Source organism: Diabrotica undecimpunctata, chromosome 6, assembly GCF_040954645.1.
Source record: "Diabrotica undecimpunctata isolate CICGRU chromosome 6, icDiaUnde3, whole genome shotgun sequence".
In the NCBI taxonomy this organism is placed as follows: domain Eukaryota; kingdom Metazoa; phylum Arthropoda; class Insecta; order Coleoptera; family Chrysomelidae; genus Diabrotica; species Diabrotica undecimpunctata.
This window is the reverse complement of record NC_092808.1, coordinates 40682619-40707635: the sequence shown is the minus strand read 5'-3', so window position 1 is coordinate 40707635 and position 25017 is coordinate 40682619.

The window sequence follows — 25017 nt, the reverse complement described above, 5'->3', positions numbered from 1 at the left end:
AGCTCATAAAGTGTTAACTTGTGTACTCGTTTAGTTGTTATAAGAATAGCTTTTTGCTGTACATCCCTGCATACTTTTATTTGCTCGGTAAGTGACAAGTTGAACAAACATCCACCCGTGGGTTACCAAATCTTAAGTTATATTCTGTGTTAAAAATATATCTAAAGTATTGCTCGTTTACTTCAACAGTTTTTTGTTTTAAACAGCTGTTATGTACATTTGTCAAAGTGTCCGTACAATAAGTTCAGCTGAGAGATACTTTCGACCCATCTTATTCGTACAACAATGTGTTTCGCTACAGTTCAAGCTATTCAAAAAACGAATAAAACTCTAGCTTTTCGGTTATAAACTTGTGAGAAGCTCTGTCCCCTCCTCTTCTTTCTTTTGGCATGTCACCAGTAGTAAAGTACCTTTGGGCTATAGTCTGCAAGAATACAATCTGTAATGGTTTGGTCACGTTAGACGTAGAAATTGGAACGACGTATAGAGCTGTTAGAGATGAAGTAGAGGAAAACCAAGTAGAAGATGGACGGACTGTGTGGCAAATGCCTTGATATAGAAAGGTTTAAATGAACGAAGAAACGGCATACAAACATGAGTAGAAAAAAGAGTAAGGAGTAGCGGAAAAATAATTCCAGATGAACGACACCTGTTACGAACAAATGGTCTTACCAAATGCTTAATGAATTTGAGTAGAGATCATCTTACATATAACATCGAGGCTCTTCAGTTCTAATTTCCTAGCTCTAAAACCTATTATTATTAGGAATGTCATTTAGGATATATTTTTCGTTTATGTTTTAATATAAATGATGGTTGATAGTAGGCGCATTATTAAACTTTGATATTTAGTTTTTTTGGTTTGAATTTTGTTGTGGAGGTTAACGATTTTATAGTTCTGAAAAATGCCAACATTCTCGAGCGTAGTGATATCCTCCTACATTTTACTTGGGCGTTTTAACATCAAATTCCTACCTTCTTCACAAAAATACAGCAAGGAGGTCCGTTGCCGTATAACGACAGCGCTAATTTCTGAATCTAAAAGTTGGCGACGCTCTTATGACATCTGGGTAACAGCATAATAAAAATGACAGGTAGCAAAATCCTCATCAGGATTGATGTCTAATCTCAAAATTACTTCGTTGATAATTTTAACTATTTTTAAATAACTTTTGCATTTTATTAATAAGATGCACACCCTTTTTTAAATTGTGTATGTAAATTATTTAATACCTACATATCTTTTTCTTCGTATATTTTTTTCCTTTTGAACTTTTAATTCCATTTTTCTGAAGGCAGGTTTTAAAAATATTTTGCTTTGTAGCTAAATGCAAACGGCACACAATGGAAAGTAATCGAAATGGGGACTAGTCCTGTATTCAAGGGCAAACTTTAGATCCTTCGGATTTCATTATCGAAAATGGCACTTTCATTTCCGGTCAAAGCCGTGGTAGGGGTGTAGCATGAGATAGTGAGATTGCTCAAAAGCTGAAGTGGAAAATAGAAAATATAAAGAACGCTTTCTTTAAAAAGTATGTGTTGTGAACTAAAAATGGTTAAGGGTTATATTGCAGAAATATTTTTTTTCTTTGATTTGCAAAAACTTATTAAAAATATTTTCTTTATAATTGGAAATGAAATAAAATTCAAACCATTTAGGATAAAAGAAATTTATGATATATAAAAATTACTGGAGATAATAGCTTGTGTGGAGAAAATATGAAACATATATAGTAGGTATCTACTAGTTAAATTACTTTTTAAATAAAGTTATTCTGTTATGAGAGCATTAAGTCAAGAGTCCAGTTAAGGGCCACCGAGTGCTTTAAACTTTTGATGTGTCCATCCAAGCTTTTTTATATATTTTTGGTTGCTAATTATAAATTTTAAGAATGAATTTCGATCTGAGTGGTCAAAAAATTGTTTCAAACAATTTATTTGTTTATAAGGCCTTAGCTCGTACATTACCGAGTTAGAATTTTGTCATTTATTAAAAAAAAAACAAAAAAATGGCGTTAACTAAACTTTAATCTGACAATTAGAACTCGAGATATTGTAAAGTTGGTGAAAATGGTTTTAAAAAAAAATATTTTTCGAAGCTTTTTTGATTGTAACTCGTGATTGTAACTCGGCTTCTACGCATGCAAATAAACTTTTTAAAGTCATACGATAAATTAATATCATACGATATTATACGATTTTGTAATCTAAAAAAAATTTTACACTAAAAAAACTGATTTATTTGAATTTAATAAAATTATATTTTAAACAATTAAATCAATAATAACAATTAAAAAAGTGACTTTAGAAAAGATTTTTACATTCCGTAGTCATTAGCTACTTTGTTTTGGATAATTTTGCGTAAGAATGGGATCCACATGTCCGAAGATCAAACCGGTCACACTTCGCTAGTCGACGTGGTACTTATCTGATCCCCAGGTTTTTCCTCCACCCCCCCTCAACGTGTGACTTACGTGAGGAGGCTTATGATCTAAAAGTTACTTTAGGTGACCTGGGTAATAGGACACCCTCTGTTTTTAGTGATTGTGGTTATGCCACCTAACTGTAGGGGTAGCCACATCTAGGCTTTTCTCCCTATTTACTTTACTGATTCTATTGATTTTACTCTACTACTTTACGTCGGGACTTGAGTCCCTAAAAAAAAAGAAAAAGAGCCTGTGTTCCGTCCATAGAGTCGCCAGCCTAAGCTGACGACTCTATGTCCGGAAAAGAGTGTGTGCTCGGTCACTCAGCCGCCGATTTGGCAAGATAAATTTTGTTCTCCTCGCCGGCTGAGCACCCGAGTGGGGTCCGGCCACTAAGCCCATGTATGCCGCACATGACCTCAGTGCTCGGATTTCGCGTGAAGATCAGCATTCACCTGATCTGCCTTAAGGGCAAAGTCCGCTAATGTGGTATATGAAGAGCCAGTTTAGTTTAGTTTACATTAAATGTGGAGTGATAATTAGAGTTTTGGATGAAACCAAAGCGAGTTAGACAAAGAGACCTATTTTTTTTTTGGTTGACTTCCTTGGTGCTTCGGGACTATAAAATGCCTGGGCATCAATTCTTTCCTTTTTTCCTTTTCCACACACCCCGTGTATATTGTACTTATAATCTTGGCGGGGAATTCAAATAGACACCCCTTACATACATACCCTTTAGCGCCTCTTGTGGGCTATTTCGTTACTAATTAAAATTTACTGGAAAATATCTTATTATTTTCCGATGAAATAGTCTCACATGTATTACAGGAAGCACTAGAAGAACTAACTATGGGAATAAAAGTAAATGGCCGACGAATCAATCATATACGTTTTGCCGACGACACTATTTTATTAGCGGAATGTCTTGAGGATTTACAACAAATGGTTGACAGAGTGGTAGAAGTCATTGAAGAAAACGGACTGTCCCTAAACATAAAAATGACACAATTTATGGTAATTACAAAAGCCCAACAGCGCCAAGAAAACAACAATACATTGAGAACAAATTAAAAAAGTTAGAAAATATAAATATCTGGGTACAATAATTAACGAAAATAATGAGTACCCACACAGAAGAGATTAAGGCAACAATAGGACAGGCAAGAAATTCTTTCAACACACTGCGAAAAGTACTCTGCAACAGGGACATTTCAATTTCTTTAAACATAAGACTTCTGAGATGCTACGTGTTCTCTGTATTATTTTATGGGTTGGATGCTTGGACATTAAAAAAAGATGTTTCGGACAGATTAGAAGCCTTCGAGTTATGGGCCTACAGAAGAATATTAAGAATAAGTTGGTTGGATAGAGTCAGGAATGTCGCCGTGTTGAGAAGAATGGGAAAAGATAAAGAGGTTTTAAATACAATTAAAGTCAAAAAACTGCAATATCTGTGATACGTCATGAGGGGCGAGCGTTATAACTTGTTGCAATTAATAATGCAAGGAAGAATACAGTGTAGAAGGAGTCGCGGAAGAAGACGCATCTCCTGGTTAAACAATTTGAAAGCTTGGTTTAACTGCACTTCTGCTGACCTCTTTAGAGCAGCGGTATCGAAAGTGCGAATTGCCATGATGGTTGCCAACCTTCTTAGAGGAGATGGCACATGAAGAAGAACAAGGGGGTTCAGGTTTGATTCCTAGTTTAAGACAAGACGAATTCACACTTGAAATACTGAGCTAGGCGAAGCATAGACGATAAGATCCCATTGTTGATTAAGGTATTATTTTTATAATAGTATTTCAACTCTCTTTGGTAGTCTTATCGTTACAACTTTTCTAATAATCCACTGAATGCGTCACTTAAGGGTTATTATAGGCGAAGGTACTTTTTAAAAAAGTTCTTTTAAAGGAACAATTAACAGAATAGCAGCACTTTTACTAATTACATTATAACTAACTTTGAAACAGAAATTTACAATATTTACATAAATATTGACGATATATCTGTGATTTATGTTGAAACTCCTGATCGGCTGGGTTATTGGACTGCAGTACTGCTGATGTACGGGGTTATTGTACCGTAATTATCTCTATAAACAGTAGTATAAAATATTTATCGTCCGTTTTTTTTCACATTTTTGTTGTTAATAACTTATCTTTTTATAAAGCAACTTATTTTCTTGATTTAAATCTACGATTTTGACCTTTAGTCTAATGTTTTATATTTTAAAGGCAGTTAGACTGTAAAGAAGAGAATAGTCATCGGTAATATTATTATCGATAGAAGGTTAGAAGATAGTTTTTCATACGTGATCGTATAATTATTATTGTTTTGGGTTTATATCGGTCGTTAAAATTTTCGTGACCTTTACTAATTAAATTTCTACTCACCAAGTAATTGTAAAAAAATTATTTCCACATACAAATTACCTCATTTTTCAAACATACATTTCTAATAATAAAATTTTTATTTTAGTGTGTATGCTTCCTTAATGAAAATTACTCACGTTAACAAAATGTTGTAAATATGTTTCTAGCATATTTCCATAAACTTATAATTTAATGCAAATGTAACGTTTAAATCAGCAAAACCTCCACGACAGTACACCTTCAAGTTATAACCTAAATTATCATAATAATGGTAGGAAAAGTTCGAAACGTCTTTTTACATCTGCTAATAAAAACTGGAAAACACATAAAAGTTTATAAAGTAGAACTCTTACATGGAAATATTCTCTTATGCAAATTGAACCTTTCCCAACTTACTTCCAAGCTCATTGCCACAATCTTTGTTTTCAAGATCAACTCGTAAAGTTTTAAAAGATGTAGAAAATAAAAATTGTCTGCGAGCGACTGGAAAATGTAATACTCGTTTTTATTTTTTAACATGGATATTATTAGCAAGCCTTATTTAGTTTTAATAAAGCATCTTTGAATAAGGGATATTCAGATTTTAGATTTGAGCAGAATTTATATTAAGTTGAACACAGTTTTAACCTCGTATAAAATGTTGAAAAATAATTCTAGCCTAAAAATATTTACTAAAATTAGTATTTTATTTGATTATCAAAGGCACATCCGGTAAGTTACAGGTAATATGTGTCAGGGATTTTTATAAGAAACAAACTATTTACCTAGTTTTTACAATTTTTCAAGTACAACCACTTCAAAATAAAAACAAAATGGAAAACCACGCCTACCACGTAGGCTGTAAATAGCGATGCACGTATCGATAGTCGATCTTCTATTTTTACTGTAGAGGCGTATAGTGTATAAAAAATGTGTATAAATTGAACGTAAATGCAAGGTGGTAAATATATGTACCGTGGACGGTTATAGGGTTAATATAGTTTTATAGGAACTCTAGTTTATAACTTAGTGATACATCTTCAACATTTCTTACAAATTTGTAAAGTAATGTATGCAATATACTCTAGGTAATGTTACATGCATTTTTTTTTATTTCATTTGTTTCTGTGTATTCTAAATCCAACTCCTAACACATTATTATTATTTTAAGTTATTTTAGAGATTTGATAAAAACTGTGTTCTGTAGGCTTCTCCCTACATTATTTTTAGTCGTTTAATCAAACTGAAGAAAGAATAACGTTTACATTATTTAGAGAAGTAGTATCAACATAGATAAAAGAGAATATAAATCATAAGAAAACTTCAGAATATAATCTCATAATGGGAGAATTAAAAAATCTACCAAGAAAAGCCATTATTAAACTGACATACCTAATAAATGCTGCTCTTAGATTGAGATATGTTCCCAGACTCTGGAAAGTAGCCGAAGTCTGTATGATCGCCAAACCAGGTAAACCTTCTAATTAAGTGACATCATATCGAGCAATATTACTCCTTCCGGTGATGTCAAAACTATTTGAAAAACTTCTATTGAAAAGATTAACACCAATAATAATAGAAAGAAAAAATCTTATACCAAATCATCAATTTGATTTCAGAAATAAACATTTCACTAATAATTAAGTTCACAGAATAACGAATATAATAAAAAAACATTGGAAGAAAAGAAAGTCTGCTCAACAATCTTCTTGGACGTAGCACAGGCGTTTGATAAGCCTGGCGTGAGGGTTTAAACTATAGACTAAGAACGTTTATGCCTAAACAGTATTCAGAAATCTTAACAAGAGTAAACCAAGAACAAGAAGAAGTATACACCGACTTAAGGGGGATTAAAGCTGGCGTGCCACAAGGGAGTGTATTAGGTCCGGTCCTGTAACTATTGTATACGTGTAACATTCAAGAACTAGAACAAAACATTATTGCCTCCTTCGCGGATGATTCAGCCATACTAGCGATAGGAGACGCTAGTGAAGCAGCGACTGATAAGTTGCCATTATCAGTAAATACAATACGTACCTAGACCTACAAATCCTGCACACACTAACTTTACAAATAAAATAGAAAATTTCAGTTCCAAGTTCCTCATGCAACGTCAGCAAAATACAAGGGCATCACCCTAGACGCGAGGCTGCGCTGCAAAGTCCATGTCAAAAAGAAAAGAGGGAAGCTTGATATTAGATATTAGAAATTAGATTAGATATTATCCATTCGTAATAATTTTTCCATTTACCAACAAGTACTGAGGCCAGTATGGGTATATGAGTAGTAATCTATAAAGCTAGTAATCTACATATTATTCATAAAAACATTGTTGATGCTCCTTGGTATAGCCGTATTAGCAACCTTCACCAGGACCTGGGTATGGAAACTGTTACCGAAGTAATTAAGAGAACAGCAGAAAGTCATGAGCAGAGGCTGCATAGTCAAGTGAATGTCGAACCAATCCAGCTTCTTGACAACACTTAACTAAAGATAAGACTCATAAGGACACAACTATTTGAGTTAGTGGAAATGTGTAACAGTTAAGTGTAAAAAGCAGAGTATAGTGTTATGATGTTATTGCCTGTTAGTTATAGTGCATTAGTTGATAGATAAAATAAGTGTAAGCCATAGGGTAAGCCCTTAGATTTAAGTATTTGCTGTTTATTAAGTTAGGTTAGCAAATGATTTATAACTATTAATTTGTGACCAGATAGCAGTATACAAACACCGTACAGATGTTATAGAAAAAAAAAAGAATTCAAACTAAACCTACATACTTTTCAAAATAATGGCTATAAGATATTACTTGAAAAACAAACAAAGAAATAATTTATTAATGAAACATCTAATTTAAAAATTTCCAATATATTAAATGTGGAGTAGAAATATTAAAACTTAAATTGTCAATTAAGCTAACATTTAAGTATATTTTAGATTACAATAAACACAGATTTCATAGGTATTCAAATAAAAATACTGTGCAGCCAAAGTTCACTAACGAACAATATCATAAAAACCCATCCAATCCAATCCAAAACATGTAGGTCATAATCTTTATAAACAACTTTATTTTACAAAAAATGACTTCGCCTTTTGTACTTGTAATACCTATTAAGAAAAACCATTACCTCGTATAAACATCGCTTTTCTGAAACAAAGTGTATTATATGATCTTTTATCGAAGCACCAAATAATGGGGATAAATGAGGGTATAGTAGAGAACTTATGAGGGTAGCTTTAACTTTAGATAGATATATCAGATCCTTATAAACCATTACTACTTCGAATTTATTACAAAGGGCGTTTTTTGTCTTACAAAAATGTATTATGTTATTATAAGTTTCGCAGTATTTTATAGAATAAATGGAAAGGGAAAAAGTTTGGCTTAATAATTCAAAGTAGGTACCTAATATTAATGTCTCCTTGTTGAGTAATCTTAATAAGATATTATTTAAAATAAAGAAATTATTACAAAGGTGACAAATAATGAATGGTCGTGAGATATAAACTTAAGCTGCGAATAATTATATGGAATAAGCATCCCCCGACCTAGTAACGGGAATACTAAAGGGTATCGTGGGTATGAATTAAAAAGGCATACCTTCAAAAAATTGCCGCATTAACCAAGCTACTGTATCATGGCCCGGCGATATTGTCACCAATAACAAGCATAGCCAAACCGCTAACCCAACCGACCGACTGCCGACATAAGCAGTCCCCTCTTGGCAGTAAATTGCACAGGGTGAAAGAATTGATGATAGATTAGGAGCATCATTTTGTCCTTGAAATAAAAATTGATTCTCAAAAATGAATGAACCATTAAACCAAAAAAATCCAAAAAAGAATATAGCATCTTTCTTCTTCTTCCTGCTTGTATGGCAGCTTTAAAGCCTATTTATTTTCCAATTAAAGCCTCCTAAATTGTTTCAATTATCGCATTATATTTTCCTTGATCTGCCAATACTTTTTCGTCCATTTGGTGACTTATCTCGTGATATAGGTATATCTATGTAGGTATTCTATATAGGTACTCCAATAGGTATTCAAATGGCAACATGACAGTAGTTGAAGAAGTCAAGAAAGAATTAAATAAGTTAAATAAAAGTGATTTAATTAGGATAATAATTGAGAAGAAAGTCCCTTTGGATATAAAATCAAGTGATGAAGTGGTAAAGTATGTGGAAAGTGATGAAAGTACCAAGTTCCTTGACGCAACTACTGAAATACCTGATAATTTTGTAGCTGTTCATACCGAAGCGGTAGGTCTTCTTCTTCTTCTTAACATGCCATACACCAAAGTGCGTAGGCGACTATCTCATTACTAGAATTCTGTTTTTGGCGGCGTGACACAGCTCGCCTTTATTGTGTATTCCTGTCCATTCTTTAATATTCCTTAACCAGGATAATTGTTTGCGGCCGGCTCCTCTCCTACCTTCGATCTTCCCTTGTAGGATTAACTGTGGTATTTCATATTTTGCTCCTCTTAATATGTGCCCAAGGTAACCAATCTTGCGTTTTTTAATTAATTCAAAGAGTTCTCTTTCCACGCCGGCTCTCTTAAGGACGTCATCGTTTCGAACTCTATCCACCCAAGGTATGCGCATCATTCTTCTCAATGACCACATTTCAAATGCTTCAAGTTTGTTGATAGATGTTTTTTTCAAAGTCCACGTTTCCATGCCATAAAGCAAGATGGACCATATGTAGCACTTGACCATTCTGTAGCTTATTTCGAAATTTAGGTTTTGATTACATAGGAGCGGTCTGAATTTCACAAAAGCTTGTCTTGCCATTTGTATTCGGATTTTTATCTCTTGTTGTGGATCCGATTGGTCATTGATTGTGGTGCCAAGGTATTTAAAAGTTTTCACGCGTTTTATGCGATCGTCACCTATGCATATTATCGGGTTTTCTGGAGGGTTTCTGCTAATGACCATATATTTCGTTTTCAAAATGTTGATTTTGAGGCCATATTTTTTACCTATGCTATTCACCCTATCAAGTAATAACTGCTGATCTTCCAAATTATCAGTTATAATCACTGTGTCGTCCGCATAGCGTAGGTTGCTAATTGGTATGCCGTTCACCTTAATACCTAATTCCGTGTCTTCTAATGCTTTCGCAAATATATTTTCAACATATAAATTAAAAAGCATCGGAGAGAGTATGCAGCCTTGGCGGACACCTTTCCGGATTTCAAATTCATCCGTATATTGGTCTTGATCAATCCTCACCTTTGCCATTTGGTTCCAGTATAGATTCTGAATAATTCTGATCTCCTTCTGGTCCATGTTGGCCCTATGTAGTAGTTCCATCATGATATCATATTTAACATTGTCAAATGCCTTCTCGTAGTCGATGAAGGTGAGGTAGACATCTTTTCGTTGATCTAAACAGTTTTGTATTAAGGTGTTCAAACATAAAATTGCCTCTCTTGTTCCTAGTCCTCCCTTAAAACCGAATTGTGTTGACCCGCTAAGTTCTTCTAGTATCTTGTACATTCTTGAGTGTAATATCCTAAGGAAGAGTTTCAGCAAGTCACTCATTAAACTGATTAAGCGGTGTTCATTGCATTTTGTGGCATTAGCTGTTTTTGGGATCATCACAAAGGATGACTGCAGCCATTCTCGCGGAATGTAACCAGTATCATAAATTCTATTGAACAGCTTTACCAAGATTTCGATATTCTCCTCGTCTAGTAGTTTTATTGCTTCTATATTAATTTCATCTGGACCTGTTGCTTTATGCATCTTTGTGGTTCTAACTGCATATTCTATTTCACTTCGCATTATTGATGGCCCTGATAAGTTTTCGGAAGGATGTTTGCGCGTTGGTTGTGTTGGTCTTTCCTCATTAAAAAGTCTTTCTGCGTATTCTTTCCACGCCATTGCTATCTCCTCTTCTGACTCTATGTATTCGTTTCTGTCGTTGCGTATTCTTGTTCTGTGGTGGCTTTTGTGTATATTCGATATTTCTTTGATCTTCTTATGTAGTCCAAAACTATCTCCTTTTTTCTGCAATTGTTCTATTTCGTTGCACCTTTCCACCATCCAACGTTCTTTTGCTTTCTTAATTTTCTGGCGAATTTCTTTGTGTATCTGTTTGTATTTGTCTTGATTACGTTGTTGTTTATGTTGCCTTCGCTTTTCCATTAGATCCGTAATTTCGTCCGTCATCCATTCGTTATGCTTTCTCTTTCTGATCTGTGTTTTAACTTCCCTGTTTACTGCCAGAATCGTTCCTTTAATATCATTGACCATCTCTTCGATATCATCATTTTGTTCTATTATTCGCATTCTTTCATTAATTTGATTTGCATAACTCTTCTTCAGATTTTCGTCTCTCATCAGTTCTCTTGTATTTATAGGCGTGCTGGTGTTTGTATTTGTTCTCTTAATTTTTGCTAGTTTTAACCTCACATCTGCTATTAGCGGATTATGATCGGATGCAATATCAGCACCTGGATATGCTGCGATTCTTTTGATAGCGTTACAAAATCTTTTGTTTATTAAAACGTAGTCAATTTGGTTTCTAATTATTCGATTTGGACGGTCTCCTGGTGATTTCCAAGTATATAACTTACGAGGTGGGAGCTGAAACCGTGTGTTCATGACGACAAAACCGTTCTCCTGGCAGAATTCACACAGCAGGTCGCCTCTTTCATTTCTAACTCCAAGGCCGTACTCTCCAATTATGTCTTCATATCTTCCTTTACCCACCTTGGCGTTAAAGTCGCCCATTATTATGTTTATGTCCTCTTTCTTTGTTAGTCTTATTGCTTTTTCCAGATCTTTATAGAACTTAGTTATTTCTTCTTCTGACTTATCTGCTGTTGGTGCATATGCTTGTGTCACATTTATGTTTACTGGTTTGCCTGTCATTTTGATCAACATGACTCGTTCGGAAATTGGAACAAAATCTGTCACCGATTTACTGATCTTCCTGTCAAGAGCAATAGCCACTCCATGTCGGTGATGTCTATCTGTTGGGTCACTACACGAGTAATACATAGTAATCTTATCTTTCGTAAACTGTCCAGATCCAGATCCTTCACTGACTCCCAATATATTTATTTTTAGCCGATTCATTTCCTTTATAAGGTTGTGTAGTTAAGTAAGTCATTTAACATTAAAATATGATCTCAAAATCGCAAACATTCAATTAGACGCTTCAAAACGTATTATTAGAGAACTTGAACGAACGATTATTAATCAGGATTATATTATAAATTTGCTACAAAACCCAGCAAATTTGGAGGTTAAACATATACCAAATACAAACAAACCAAGCGGTGTTGCCAGTCATTCTCCAAATTCCGTCGCTAAAAATGATGGAAAGAAAATCAAATGTATACAAGAGATAGGTGAAAATATAACAATTACAAATCAGCAATTCTCAAGCGCATTAATGCAGGCACAACAACGTTTAAAAATGAATGATATCCACAGTCTTACTCAAAATGTCAACCAACCTCCTCGGTCGGATATAAAAGTTGTGGGTAATAACAGCGATAGTGAAGAGCTAGCATAAAAGGACAAAGTGTGGATTTATTCCGCAAAGTATGAACAATCTTATAGTACAGAAAAATTGGAAACATATTTACAAACAAAGTTCCCCGGACATGAGTTCTCGTGCACTTCTCGTGCAATTCCTTCAGAAATACGGTAGATACAAAATTGAAGAATATTCTTTTTCAACCACAGACGTGGCCGAAGGGCATAGAGGTGGGTGAATATTTTTTTCGCAGAAAACATTCCGTCGATAAATCTTCTAGAGAAACCAGATACATTAACCGGAAACGACAGTAGTGAAAGTGTTATTTCAAATAACTCTGTACCATTTAATATTAAACAAAAATTTTTAGCAAACTGACCATATTAGTCTAGTTAATATTTTTTATGTAAACACACAAAGTTTATTAAACAAAATAGAGCTTTATAGCTTAATTAACAGCTTAATATTTTTTTGAAAAATAAAACATACAATATATTATGTTTCTCTGAACACTGGCTCAGAGAAAACGAATTAACAACATTAAAGCTTGATGGGTATTTTTTGTCAACTTTTTTTTGTCGGAAGGTAAGGGAACATGGAGGTGTTGTAATTTTTAGCAATAATAAAATCTCTACACGACCAGTTTGCTTAGATGATATATCATGTGATTATGAGGGTGAATTTTGTGCATTAGAAATTATAGATATTAAAACTAATTTAGTAATAGTGTATAGAACTGGAAATGGCAATTTTAAAACTTTTCTAGACCTATTTAAAAAGTTATTGGTGTTTTGGTCTGCTAATTTTTTAGAAATAATAATAATTGGAGATTTTAACATTGATTTCAAAAAAGCTTCTAATGAATTAAACAGTTTCCGTGATCTAATTTCTAGTTTTGGCTTAACCATAAATATTAATGAATTTACTAGAATCACAACTAGATCAGCAACTTGTTTAGATAACATCTGAACAAACATAAGCAGTGAGATAGTTGGTTGTGGAATTGTGGACCCACGTATTTCTGATCATCTTGCTCAATTTCTCTACTTAAAAATAGAATCTGAAAAAAATCATAGTGCTAATACATACAGAAGACATATAACAAGTAATGGCATCCTGATGTTAAAACAGTCGTTAAATAACGTTGACTGGGCTTCAGTTGTTTCTCTCAAAACAGCAACAGAATTAGCTCAATATATTACCGAAATGTATGTAAAGTTAACTGAAATTAATTTTTCAATAAAAAAATCAGGAACTCATAGTATAGCTCCAATTTCTTGGTTTGATGATGAACTAATTGCAATGCTAGAAAATCTTTCCATAGTCAAGATAATTGCTGATGTTACAAAGGAATATAGGAAGTATAAAAGTTTAAGCAGCACTACAAATCAACAATATCGTTAATAAATAACTGGTTTATGAGAATTTCTGTTCCAATTTAGAAAATATATCTCGTGGCAGTTGGAAAGTTATAAATTATCACAGAAATAAATTTCAAAATAAAAAAGTCTGTCCAATCGTGATTACAAATGATTTCAATAATTACTTTACTTTAGTAGCTCAACATATTCGAAATTCTTTTAATTTTACAAATGAAAATGTAGCCATAGAGTTTTAGAAAGATCTCTCCTTGCGACTCTTTACTTTTATTACCTGTTAGTGATAATGAAGTCAGGAATGTTTTGCACAGATTGAAAAATTCACACTGTACGGATTTTTATTTCTTAAACAAAAAAATAATTGTGGAAACAATCGATATAATTATTGACAAATTCAGTATACTTTATAATAATTGTCTTAGTGAAGCGATTTTCCCAGATGTATTAAAAGTAACAAAAGTGCTACCAGTGTTCAAAAAGGGAGCTTTAGATGAAATTGGAAATTATCGTCCCATCTCAATCATTCCCATTTTCGACAAAATTTTTGAGAGTATTCTAAATGTTCGTTTAATAGAATATATAGAAAAACACAAAATACTTCACTACACTAGCTATACAGAAAATTGTGATAGATATAGTTGATGGCTTGGAGGAAGGTCATTTTGCGTCTTTAACATTGTGTGACTTATCCAAAGCTTTTGACTGTGTTTCGCATGAATTACTGTTGGACAAAATTCATAAATACGGTATTAGGACAAGCACTCTTAATTTATTTAGATCATACCTAACAAATAGAAAACAGGCACTTTTTCTTAATAACAGCTATTCTGAGTTTAACCCTGTTGAATATGGGGTACCTCAAGGTTCTATATTAGGACCCACTTTGTTTCTTATTTATCTGAACGATTTATTTCACTATATTTTTCGTACAAAATGTGTTTGCTTTCCAGATGATACAACTCTCATTAATACTGATATTAATCAGCATAATTTAAAAATTAAAATAGAAAGTGATACCCAGACAGCAAAAAACTGGTTTTTACATAATACGTTGAAGCTAAATAAAGAGAAGAGAAGTCAGAATTTGATTTTTAGTTCCGATTGGAAGTATATCTCAAGAAATAGTGCTAAACTATTAGGAATCTTTCTAGATATTATGACTTTGAATTTTTCGTTTCACCCTAATATATATTATTATATACTTATTTACATATGAGTCTTTTTTAGCAACAATGTTGGAAAAAAGAGATCCTACAAAACATACACTAAAGAAAGGATGGAATCTGCCGTGATGGTATAAGCTTAAAACGAGCTACTGAAATGTTAGCCATTATTCGGACAACTTTACTATATCATGTAAATAAGTTCTAGCAACAAGCGTAATCTATGTTGGTGATCAGGAATTGAGATATGTTCGGGTGATGAAGGCTGCAGCTGCGAAAAACTGTGACTTGAACAATGAAAGTATAGACATCTATCATCCAAAGCTAACAAATTAGTCAATACTGCATTTTAATTTGTAATAACTTTATTTTACTAAAAATAATTATCCACTGTAATGCTTAAACTTCAAATTGTTTTAAATGTATGTTTTAACTTCTATTATAACATCTAAATATATTCCTTTTTTTCTCACCTTTCTGTATACTTTGGAAAAGTAAAAAAACTTTCATTTCATTTCGCACATGTATTTTTACAATTTTTCACGGCTCATATGTATCCACAACTTTTTTCCACGTGTATTCATTTTACTTCTAAAATAGTCAAAAAAAAACTGTGCAATATACAAATACTCACGAGTATCTTATTCCTTGTATTAGTTTATTACTTGTAAAAATTAAAAAAAACATTTATAAATGCCATTTATTTTTTGTTTCTAGCAATTTCCCACTAAATTAATCAATTTCGTTATCAGTTGTTTATTAATTTTACAGCTAAGAATTACTTATATTTGTATTTCCAAGTTAAAAGTATGTCAGTGCAATTATCTTTTTTAATAGAAGAGCATCTTCCTATGTCGTGTAACCTAAGTTTGCATCTTAGGTGATGTTCACCTCACACGATCAAAAATATTTGGACTAACTATATTCACTACGGAAGTAATCCTAATCCATCATATATGTATGTATCTATTTCTAGTGTTGTATATAACTTTTAGAAAATGTTCTGTTTCTATTCTATATTTTAATTCAGTACAATCTAAGTATAATATCTTAATCCAGGAATAGAAAAAATATTCCGGTTTAATTTATTTACGGCAACCATAGATATAATATGCAATATTTTATGTCGTACATTTAGTTGAAGAATAAATTAAATTATGTCAAATTTACTAAAGTATTAATTGTCTCTAAAAATTTAAATTACGGTTCTGTCGTAGCTTGTCACAAATTTCCAAATCCGAGTCTGTGTTTCCGTTTAAAATATTGCGATCGCGTACTGACATACTTCAAAGGCGGCATCTGAGAGTGGGCATTCTGATTTTTATTTATTCTGTGCCACTGCCCTTTAATTTTTTAATGTTGGTTTATTAGGATGTCATTCAAAACTAAGCAATGTTCAAAACAAAAACAGTCGCTTAATATTCGTAACATAAATATTTTTTGACATAAATCAAATTAATTAAAACTCACATATACAAACTGAAAATTATAAGTGACTTTTACTAAGATTTAAAAGATGTCCTGCTGTCTTCCTTGCTGTTGTTCTCCTGTACAAGCCTGTGCTTGCCCACCACCGCCTGAAATAGTTTTTGCTCCATATCCTCAACCAGTAATAGGATTATCTGTTTCCGGTGTCTGTACTACACCTTGCAATGGTATTTGTATGCCTAGTTATTCATGCTGTAAACGATGCTAAGTATTTACTATTAACATCATAATAAGTCCATAAACTGTACCGTTACAAATAAATGAAAATGTTTGGTTATTGCATTTTTGATTTTTTGTAATAAATTTATTTTAAAATATTACAACTAGCCGTAAGTAAGCCAGATTTCTGCTATGGAAAAGAAATTCTATTCCATGGTAGAATGCAGAGTGTAATAAAATTATTTAACTATGTATATAAAAATTTATTTAATAAAATGAAGCGTCTCAAAACTCGTTGAATATAAGCAATTACGGGACTCAAGCTAAATATATTACACAAGCAGGTAGAAAAAATCCTGGCAAGAATTTCTATTTATTATTACTAGCTCTATGCCCATAAGCACTATATGGGAGAATTTTAGGAAAATATCTGGTTGCTACAGTCTTAAGAAAGTCCCGTTATTGTACAGAAAAATACATAGGTCTCTTATCAGCTAATAATAATATTACTGAATTATTTGCAAGTCAATTTGAAAAAAGCATTAGTGACAATAATGAGTCCAAACATTTTTTACATATAAAAATATATGGAGAAAAACAACTAATAGATTTCAACGATATGATAAACAAAATTTAAATAGATCATCAAAATACAGTAGTCTCTCTCTATAACGATTCCCTATATAACGATAATTCCTCTATAACGATGAAAATAGTAAACATTGGTTGGTTCGTCATAAGAACAATGTATTAATTCTTTCTCTATACCGAAATCGTTCTCTCTTTATAGCGATAACTTTTTAGCGTTCAATAGTTGATGACAAATGTGTTATTGTGTTTAAAGTTCAGACTACCTGAGTCACGATTGGCAAGGTCATTTTCTAGCGGTTGTTTTGTTTTGCGCTTATTCTACTCTTTCTTATCAGAGAATTAAGTGACTCACGTTTATTGTTTGGGCGGCATACCTAACTGTTATCACACAGATGTCGTCATCTATTGACGACTGTTCATTTCCAGTGTGAGTTGTGTCTTAGTGTGTCAACAGTCAATATGTTTTTGAAAAAGCGTAAAGTGTTCTCGGTGGAGGAAAAGTTATCGATAACTCGATAGTTTTTTGCAACTGAACTTGGAATTGAAAATTTCAAGGCATGTGAGGGTTGGCTGAGCAAGTGGAAGCTGCGGCACAAGATCAACTACGGGCAAATCAGCGGAGAGGCTCGCGATGTTAACAAAAACGTAACGGATGATTGACAAGAAAACGTGTGGACTGGACTGAAGGCACGATATGCGTCAGACGACATTTTCAATGGGGATGAGACTATTTTGTTTTTAAAAATGACACCAAACAGTACTTTAAAATTTAAATTGGAAAAGTGCGTTGGTGGAAAGCTCTCTAAGGAACGCATTACAGTTTTAGTGGTCGCTAACGTGACAGGTTCGGTGAAGCGAAAACTGTTAGTAATAGGGAAGTCGAAAAACCCGCGTTAATTTAAAAACATAAAAAATCTACCGGTGACCTATAAAGCAAACAAGAGTGCGTGGATAACCTCGGAAATTTTTAAAGAACCGATAAGAAAGTGGCATATCGAGCTTAAAGGGTAAAAAATGTTTTTGCTTGTAGACAATTTTTCTGCTCATCCTGTATTGCGCGACCTTCAAAACATCTAAGTCTGTTTTCTGCCAGCAAACACAACGAGTGTCCTTCAGCCCATGGACCAAAGTGTCATCAAGAGTTTGAAAAGCCATTATAGGAGAAGACTTTTGATGGAATTGGTTGAGAATAATGGCGATCTTAAACTAAACATTCTTGACGCCATCCTAATGATTAGTAAATCCTGGGACGAGGTGACGAGCAATACAATAAAACATTCTTTCAAACACGCAGGATGGCTGGAAGATCAAGGATTGACTGATGATGAAGATGACCTGCCATTAGATGTTTGGGCCAGACAGTTTGAACTTACTATCACCTACGGACCGGAAGAGCTAACAGATTTTGAAGAAGTTGATGAAAATGTAGCTACAACATCTGGACTTTCTGACGAGGACATCCTGCAAGCAGTTCGCGTAGCATAAGAAGAAAACAGTGACTCTGAAGTGGAAGCAGAGCCAGAACCAGCTCCGACCCCTCAGCAGGCATTGGATGCGGCAAAAGTAGTGCGTCGATTCTTCATCCACCAGGAAGATGATATGAGTGCTGTAGAAGATTCGATGCCTCTTCAGGACAAGGTCAGGTCAGTTCTATGGAAAGGGAAAAGAAGATAGACCAATGTGACAGATTTTTTTGGTAATGTAGACTAAATATATTTTACAGTAGCATATTAGTTTTTTTATTGTACAGTACACATGTTTTAATTGTACAATTGTACAGTCATTTTACTGTAATGCTTATATTATTCGTTAATAAATCTATGTGGAATACAATGTTAATTCATTTATATTCGTTTTGATAATTTTTTTAAATTAAAATAGGTTATTTAGTACAGGATTATTAATATTACAGTACCGAATTTTGTCTTTCTCTGTACAACGATCTCTCTTTATAACGATGAAAATTCCCGGTCCCTTGCATATCGTTATAGAGAGAGAGGACTGTATGGTAATAAAATTCATAGATAATCCTATTAATAAACCGTGTAAAATAACAGAACTAAATTACTCCTTAAGTACTGCTAAAAAGTCTGCACCAGGACCAACAAAATACAAAGCAGCCATACATTTCCCTTAAAATAAAGGAAGACTATAATATTCTCCTTATTAACAAAAACGCAAACTTATTCAGAGTCATATAGACCAATTTCATCCTCTCATATTGTTTGTTAAATAATCAAATAATAAAAGATTGTTGTTGTGCCTTGAGAAGAATAATATAGTAATTAACGAACAAAGTGGATTTTACAAAAATAGATCAATCCTGAAATTTTACGGAAATACATGAAAGCTTCGCTATAAGACAGAAATATCTTGCTGTTTTTTTGTCTTAACAAAGGTATCGATATGACTTGGAAATTGATTTTTTAAACTCGTTAAATAACTGAGGCGTCAAAGGTTGTGTGGTCTATTTATTTACAATTTTCTAAGCAAACGAGCATTTACAGCCCGAGAAAACGGAACTACATCGAGCACAAAACTCCAAATCAATAGAACTCCGCAACAATCTGTTATCAGCGTTACACTTGTTCTGAATTTAATAAACAAAATATTAGAACATTCACCTCAACTCGTAGAAGTAACATCATATGATGAAAAATAGAATATATTCCATACAAAAAAAAAACTACAGTGTTCAATATGCCACCTAGAAAGTTTGGTCTAAATTTGAAGGATTATAATTCTCTACAACAAAGACAAAGTGCATATTGTTCTAAAAATATGGTCATTCTTTAAATCTCAAAATCCAGATCTGTAAATATATGGAAGCAGTTTAGATTATGTACACCATATAAAATTAGTAATCGTTGTTGATAAAAATTATTTTTGGAAATGCGCATTATTCACATTAAGAAATCTTAATTGCGTAACAATAAACTGGTGATTAGATATTAAAAGCCTTATTCTCCTTTCATCCCTTAATACATAGGTTCCACCATGTATAAAAAAAATCAGGCACCAGAGCCCACATTCTCTTTTTTTTGGTAAATGTTGTTTTTTATAACGTATAGGCAATCTTTGTTGGAAAAAAATATGTCTTTGAAAATAATAATTTTTTTGAAAAAGACAGTCAAGATTTGATTTTACATACAAAGCGTCTATGTATCTGTTTATACGTATTTCGCCTTAATAAGGCTCATCAGAACAGATATTCATAGGCGTTCTCAACGTGAAAAATAAATATTTCCTCTCCTTAAGAAGCAACACTAAAATGGCTTCGAAACGGACGCAATAGCGACATCTGATAATAAATCCGTAAAATAATTTCGAAACACAATTCAGATTTCTGCCTTAATCTGAGCCTTTTAAAAATTGCAAGGCAAAGCAGACGTTGATAAAGATGTTAATAGAGACATGGGGAATCTAAAATTTGCATTCCACGACATGTCTCCTCAACTAAGCAGAAATCTCTAGCGAATTGGTTTCTTGTACTCATACAGAGTAGATCCGAATAAAATGAAAAAGACAGTCAAGATTTGATTTCACGTACAAAGCGTCTATGTATCTGTTTATACGTATTTCGCCTTAATAAGGCTCATCAGAACAGCTATTCATAGGCGTTCTCAACGAGAAAAATAAATCTTTCCTGTCCTTAATAATATATAAATTAATAATAATTTTTTTGTTAGTGGATAGCGGGTATCCACCATGGCCAAAACTGATAAATGTTTACTGTCGGGCCATGGTGGACAAGCGGTGTCCACCAATGATCTCAGGCTATTCTATTGAGTGACAACGCCGCAATCACGTACAGAAGAGATAGGAATGCGTTCCATTAGTTTCCAGTTAACTTTCAGTTGTGAAGTGTAAAAGTGTTGATGATGTCTTATGAAAAAGAACAGGAGCGCCTTCATGGAATGTGCAATGAATTTCTTTTAGAACAATCAGATTTTTCGGCGAGTTGTTCAGATTATGAACCCAGTTGCGAAGATGAATTTATCCTTGGAAGATTCTGACGTTGAAATCAAAATAAACGAGGCTAGTAATAATACATCTTCTGCTTCTAAAGTATTGACCACTTTTACTGTACCGTCAACTTCTCGTGCACGTAATACGTTGAATGAAACTATTAAGTATGTGATTACCAAATATGCATCTGCATCTGATACTTTCGATAGCACTAGAAAACATTCAACAATTACCGAAAATGGATGTGATGAAACAAGAAATTTTAGGTAAGGTATTGTGACTGGTGAGCATTTACGAAATTTTATATTTACCGCTAATTGGAGTATTGCAATGTCCTTATATGACAACTATGACAAGTCGCCGTATTGTTTCGACAAACTTTTTATTTCGGACGAGCTAATTAATTTTTTTGTAAACGAAACCAATTGATATGCTTTACAGCATCAAGAAAAAGCACACAAAATTAAAGCTAGAATCATGTACAGGTCGATATGAACGCCGAAGAAAAGAAAAAATTTATAGGAATCAATATGTGGATGGGTATTTTGGTTGTATTTATCTGCGATTTCATTGTATTATTCAAGAATTTGTCTTTATACAAATATTTTATCTTTAAAAAATATATTTATTTATATAGAACGCCCAACATCAGGTCAATCCCATTTCTCACAACATATTCGTAGTACAAACCACATCTTTGATCCACAAACAGATTTCAAAATTCTTCATACTTGCAATAAAGGCTTTTTATTAAATAATCTGGAACATATAGAAATTTTAAAATCTTTAAAAACCACCTCATTAAATACATTAAATTCTCAATTAGAACTAGAATACACACCAGTCTACTCAGTATTAACATAACTACTTGAATATATAAAATAATATAACATTACCTGATTCTATTCCACTTCTTTTATCTACTCTCAGTCGAAATACATTTTGATTTTATCTGATCGATTCCCTATTTTCTTGTTTTCACAGATGTCATATATCATCCATTATCACCATGTGGTAGGTAAAAGTAACTTCAACATTATGTAAAATCCATATATATATATATATATATATATATATATATATATATATATATATATATATTTCACAACTTCACATATAGTGATAACATAAATCAATACATCTAATTCATCTTATTAATGATTCCAATCGTCAACGAATGATTTCAAATTCGGACACCCTTACTTACACAATAGTCTTCTTGAAAAAATTAGTTTTCCTTAAACTAAATTAAATATCAGTATTTGACTGGTATGGTACCTCAACTTATTTACCACAAATTTTCTAATTTAGTCCACCTGACTTTTAATATTTATGATATATACTCATTATATTAGAACTTGATCAAATTCAACACGTGGTTTTAAAATTCTAAGACAACACTGGAGAATCGTTCAGACTATTTTTACTAATTAAATCAACTAATTTTAATCTTAAATTACATACAATTCACGTTGTCGAATAGAGTTACTAACTTATAACTTAATTGACTATAAATTTGATATTGTTAAAGTATTGAAGTAAGTTATTGTTCAGACTTACCAATACCGATTTGGACGTTGCATCTTGCTCCGGTACATTATAAACTTAAAATAAGACTAAAATTTACTGTTACACCCTTTAAATAGCAAATTAGTTACCGGCATTCATACATCATGCTTATATCCGGCGTTCAATTGTCATATACCAGAGTTACCAACTTCATTATTAATTAACTAATAAATTTTGGAATTTGTTGCTATAAACAATTTTATCTACTTCTCTGGTTTACACATTAATATAATAAAACTAACATGAATAAGTTTAAATTATACCATTGCAGAATGCTCGTCCACACTGTCATCGAATGCGATAGTCTGTTGACTAGTACGCATTTCGATGCGCATCGCCCCGCCTCGAATTTTCCCATTGGCTCTTGACCTGGAAATCCCTATTTTCAGATCAGCCAGGTCAGTTCCTCACGGGCTCTCCGAGAACTTAGTGCTCTCGGGGCTCTGCTCCTGTTCTATTTTCCATACTCTGTGGCTGAGAGTTATTTTCAACTTTAACTTGGTGTTTTTATTTCGACAATCCTTTGTCATGTAAGAAAATATCTTGTCTTTCTCAAGACAAGCCATCGGAAGACCACAACCTAATGTACCATTTTCGACGAGGAATTTGTTGTGTAAGAAATATCTTGCCTTTTTCAAGGCAAGACACCGAAAAAATAAATATTTACAAGTCCATACCCAGTAAATGGACTTAAGTAGAGGAGCTCTCGACAGTATATTCGAAGCCCTCTACAGAGCACCCGGGGATATCAGAAGGTGGCTAGACCCGTATTTGTTCCCCCGAGGTGACATGGCGCCCGACAACGTGGATTATTCCGAACCTGCGACCCAGCTCGCTTTACAGGACGCAACACACCATTGACTTCAACATGGGTTGAAGTCAAGAGAACAATGGGGAGAGCCACGGAGGTTAGAATGCTATACTCTAACACTCCGCCATCGAGCTCTGTAGCAGTCCTGATGCCTTTCGTGTACCAGATGTCTCAACGAGTCAGCCTTCTTCAACGCTTGAAGCCCCGGAAGCTACGGAGATCCTGAAGTAGCCACAGTCCCTGCCTGCCCTCCTCGAAATGTGGCGATACCACGGAGGCCCGGGCAAACTCGCCTACGAAACCCCAGGATAAAGTGGATGGAAACCTGATTGCAGAGAAGAAGACGAACCGCTGAGAGAAATATTACACCGACCGTGGATGGAGCCTGCCAAAGAGGGAGATGCAGTAAAATCCGGCCCCCAGGTTCCAGATAAGTGTTGTGTGAGTTTTATAAACAATTTCTTTAATTTACTTGTATTTTTATGCATCTATTTTCTTGTGTATTTTCACATGTATTTTTATTTAATAAATATTTTCCCAGCCGCAGAGTCTCCAGAGGAGGGGGGATGTCATAGAATACGATAGTCTGTTGACTAGTACGCATTTCGATGCGCATCGCCCCGCCGTGAATTTTCCCATTGGCTCTTGACCTGGAAATCCCTATTTATCGCTCGAACAGCGCATATAAATATTGGAGATTTTCAGGTCAGTTCCTCACGGGCTCTCCGAGAGCTTAGTGCTCTCGGGGCTCTGCTTCTGTTCTATTTTCCATACTCTGTGGCTGAGAGTTATTTTCAACTTTAACTTGGTGTTTTTATTTCGACAATCCTTTGTCATGTAAGAAAATATCTTGTCTTTCTCAAGACAAGCCATCGGAAGACCACAACCTAATGTACCATTTTCGACGAGGAATTTGTTGTGTAAGAAATATCTTGCCTTTTTCAAGGCAAGACACCAAAGATATAAATATTTACAAGTCCATACCCAGTAAATGGACTTAAGTAGAGGAGCTCTCGACAGTATATTCGAAGCCCTCTACAGAGCACCCGGGGATATCAGAAGGTGGCTAGACCCGTATTTGTTCCCCCGAGGTGACAACACCGTCAATAATTGTTTTCAAAATCTTTTTCAAAAAAAAATTTGTATTTTTATTACACATTTAGATTATTAGCTGTTACCAAATGCTCATTTTAAATTTATTTTGTAATTCTGGTTCTTAAAAAATTTTCTTTTGTTATATTAAAATTATTTCAATTAATTTGACTGTCATACTTAAAAAATTTTTAAAGTTAAATTTAATTCAGCAAGCGATTGTTAAAAGTATGCCAATATTATACACATTGGCTTACATTTCCAATTTCTTTTAATTGTTCAACTGCTAAGGTCTGTTAGCTTCAAAAACTTGTTAACTTAACTTTAGAAATAGAAGAAGAACTGTCACACTTTAACCTACATTATCTTGTCAAATTTACCTCTTAAAAATACTAGTAGACAACAAAAAAATCCAATTCCTCTCCTAGCAAGTAATGTAGTGCCTATAAATCCCTATTTTAAAGTTTTATGTTTGTTTTGTCCTGTTAATTGTGTCCTGTTTGTCCATAATTGTGTTTTAAT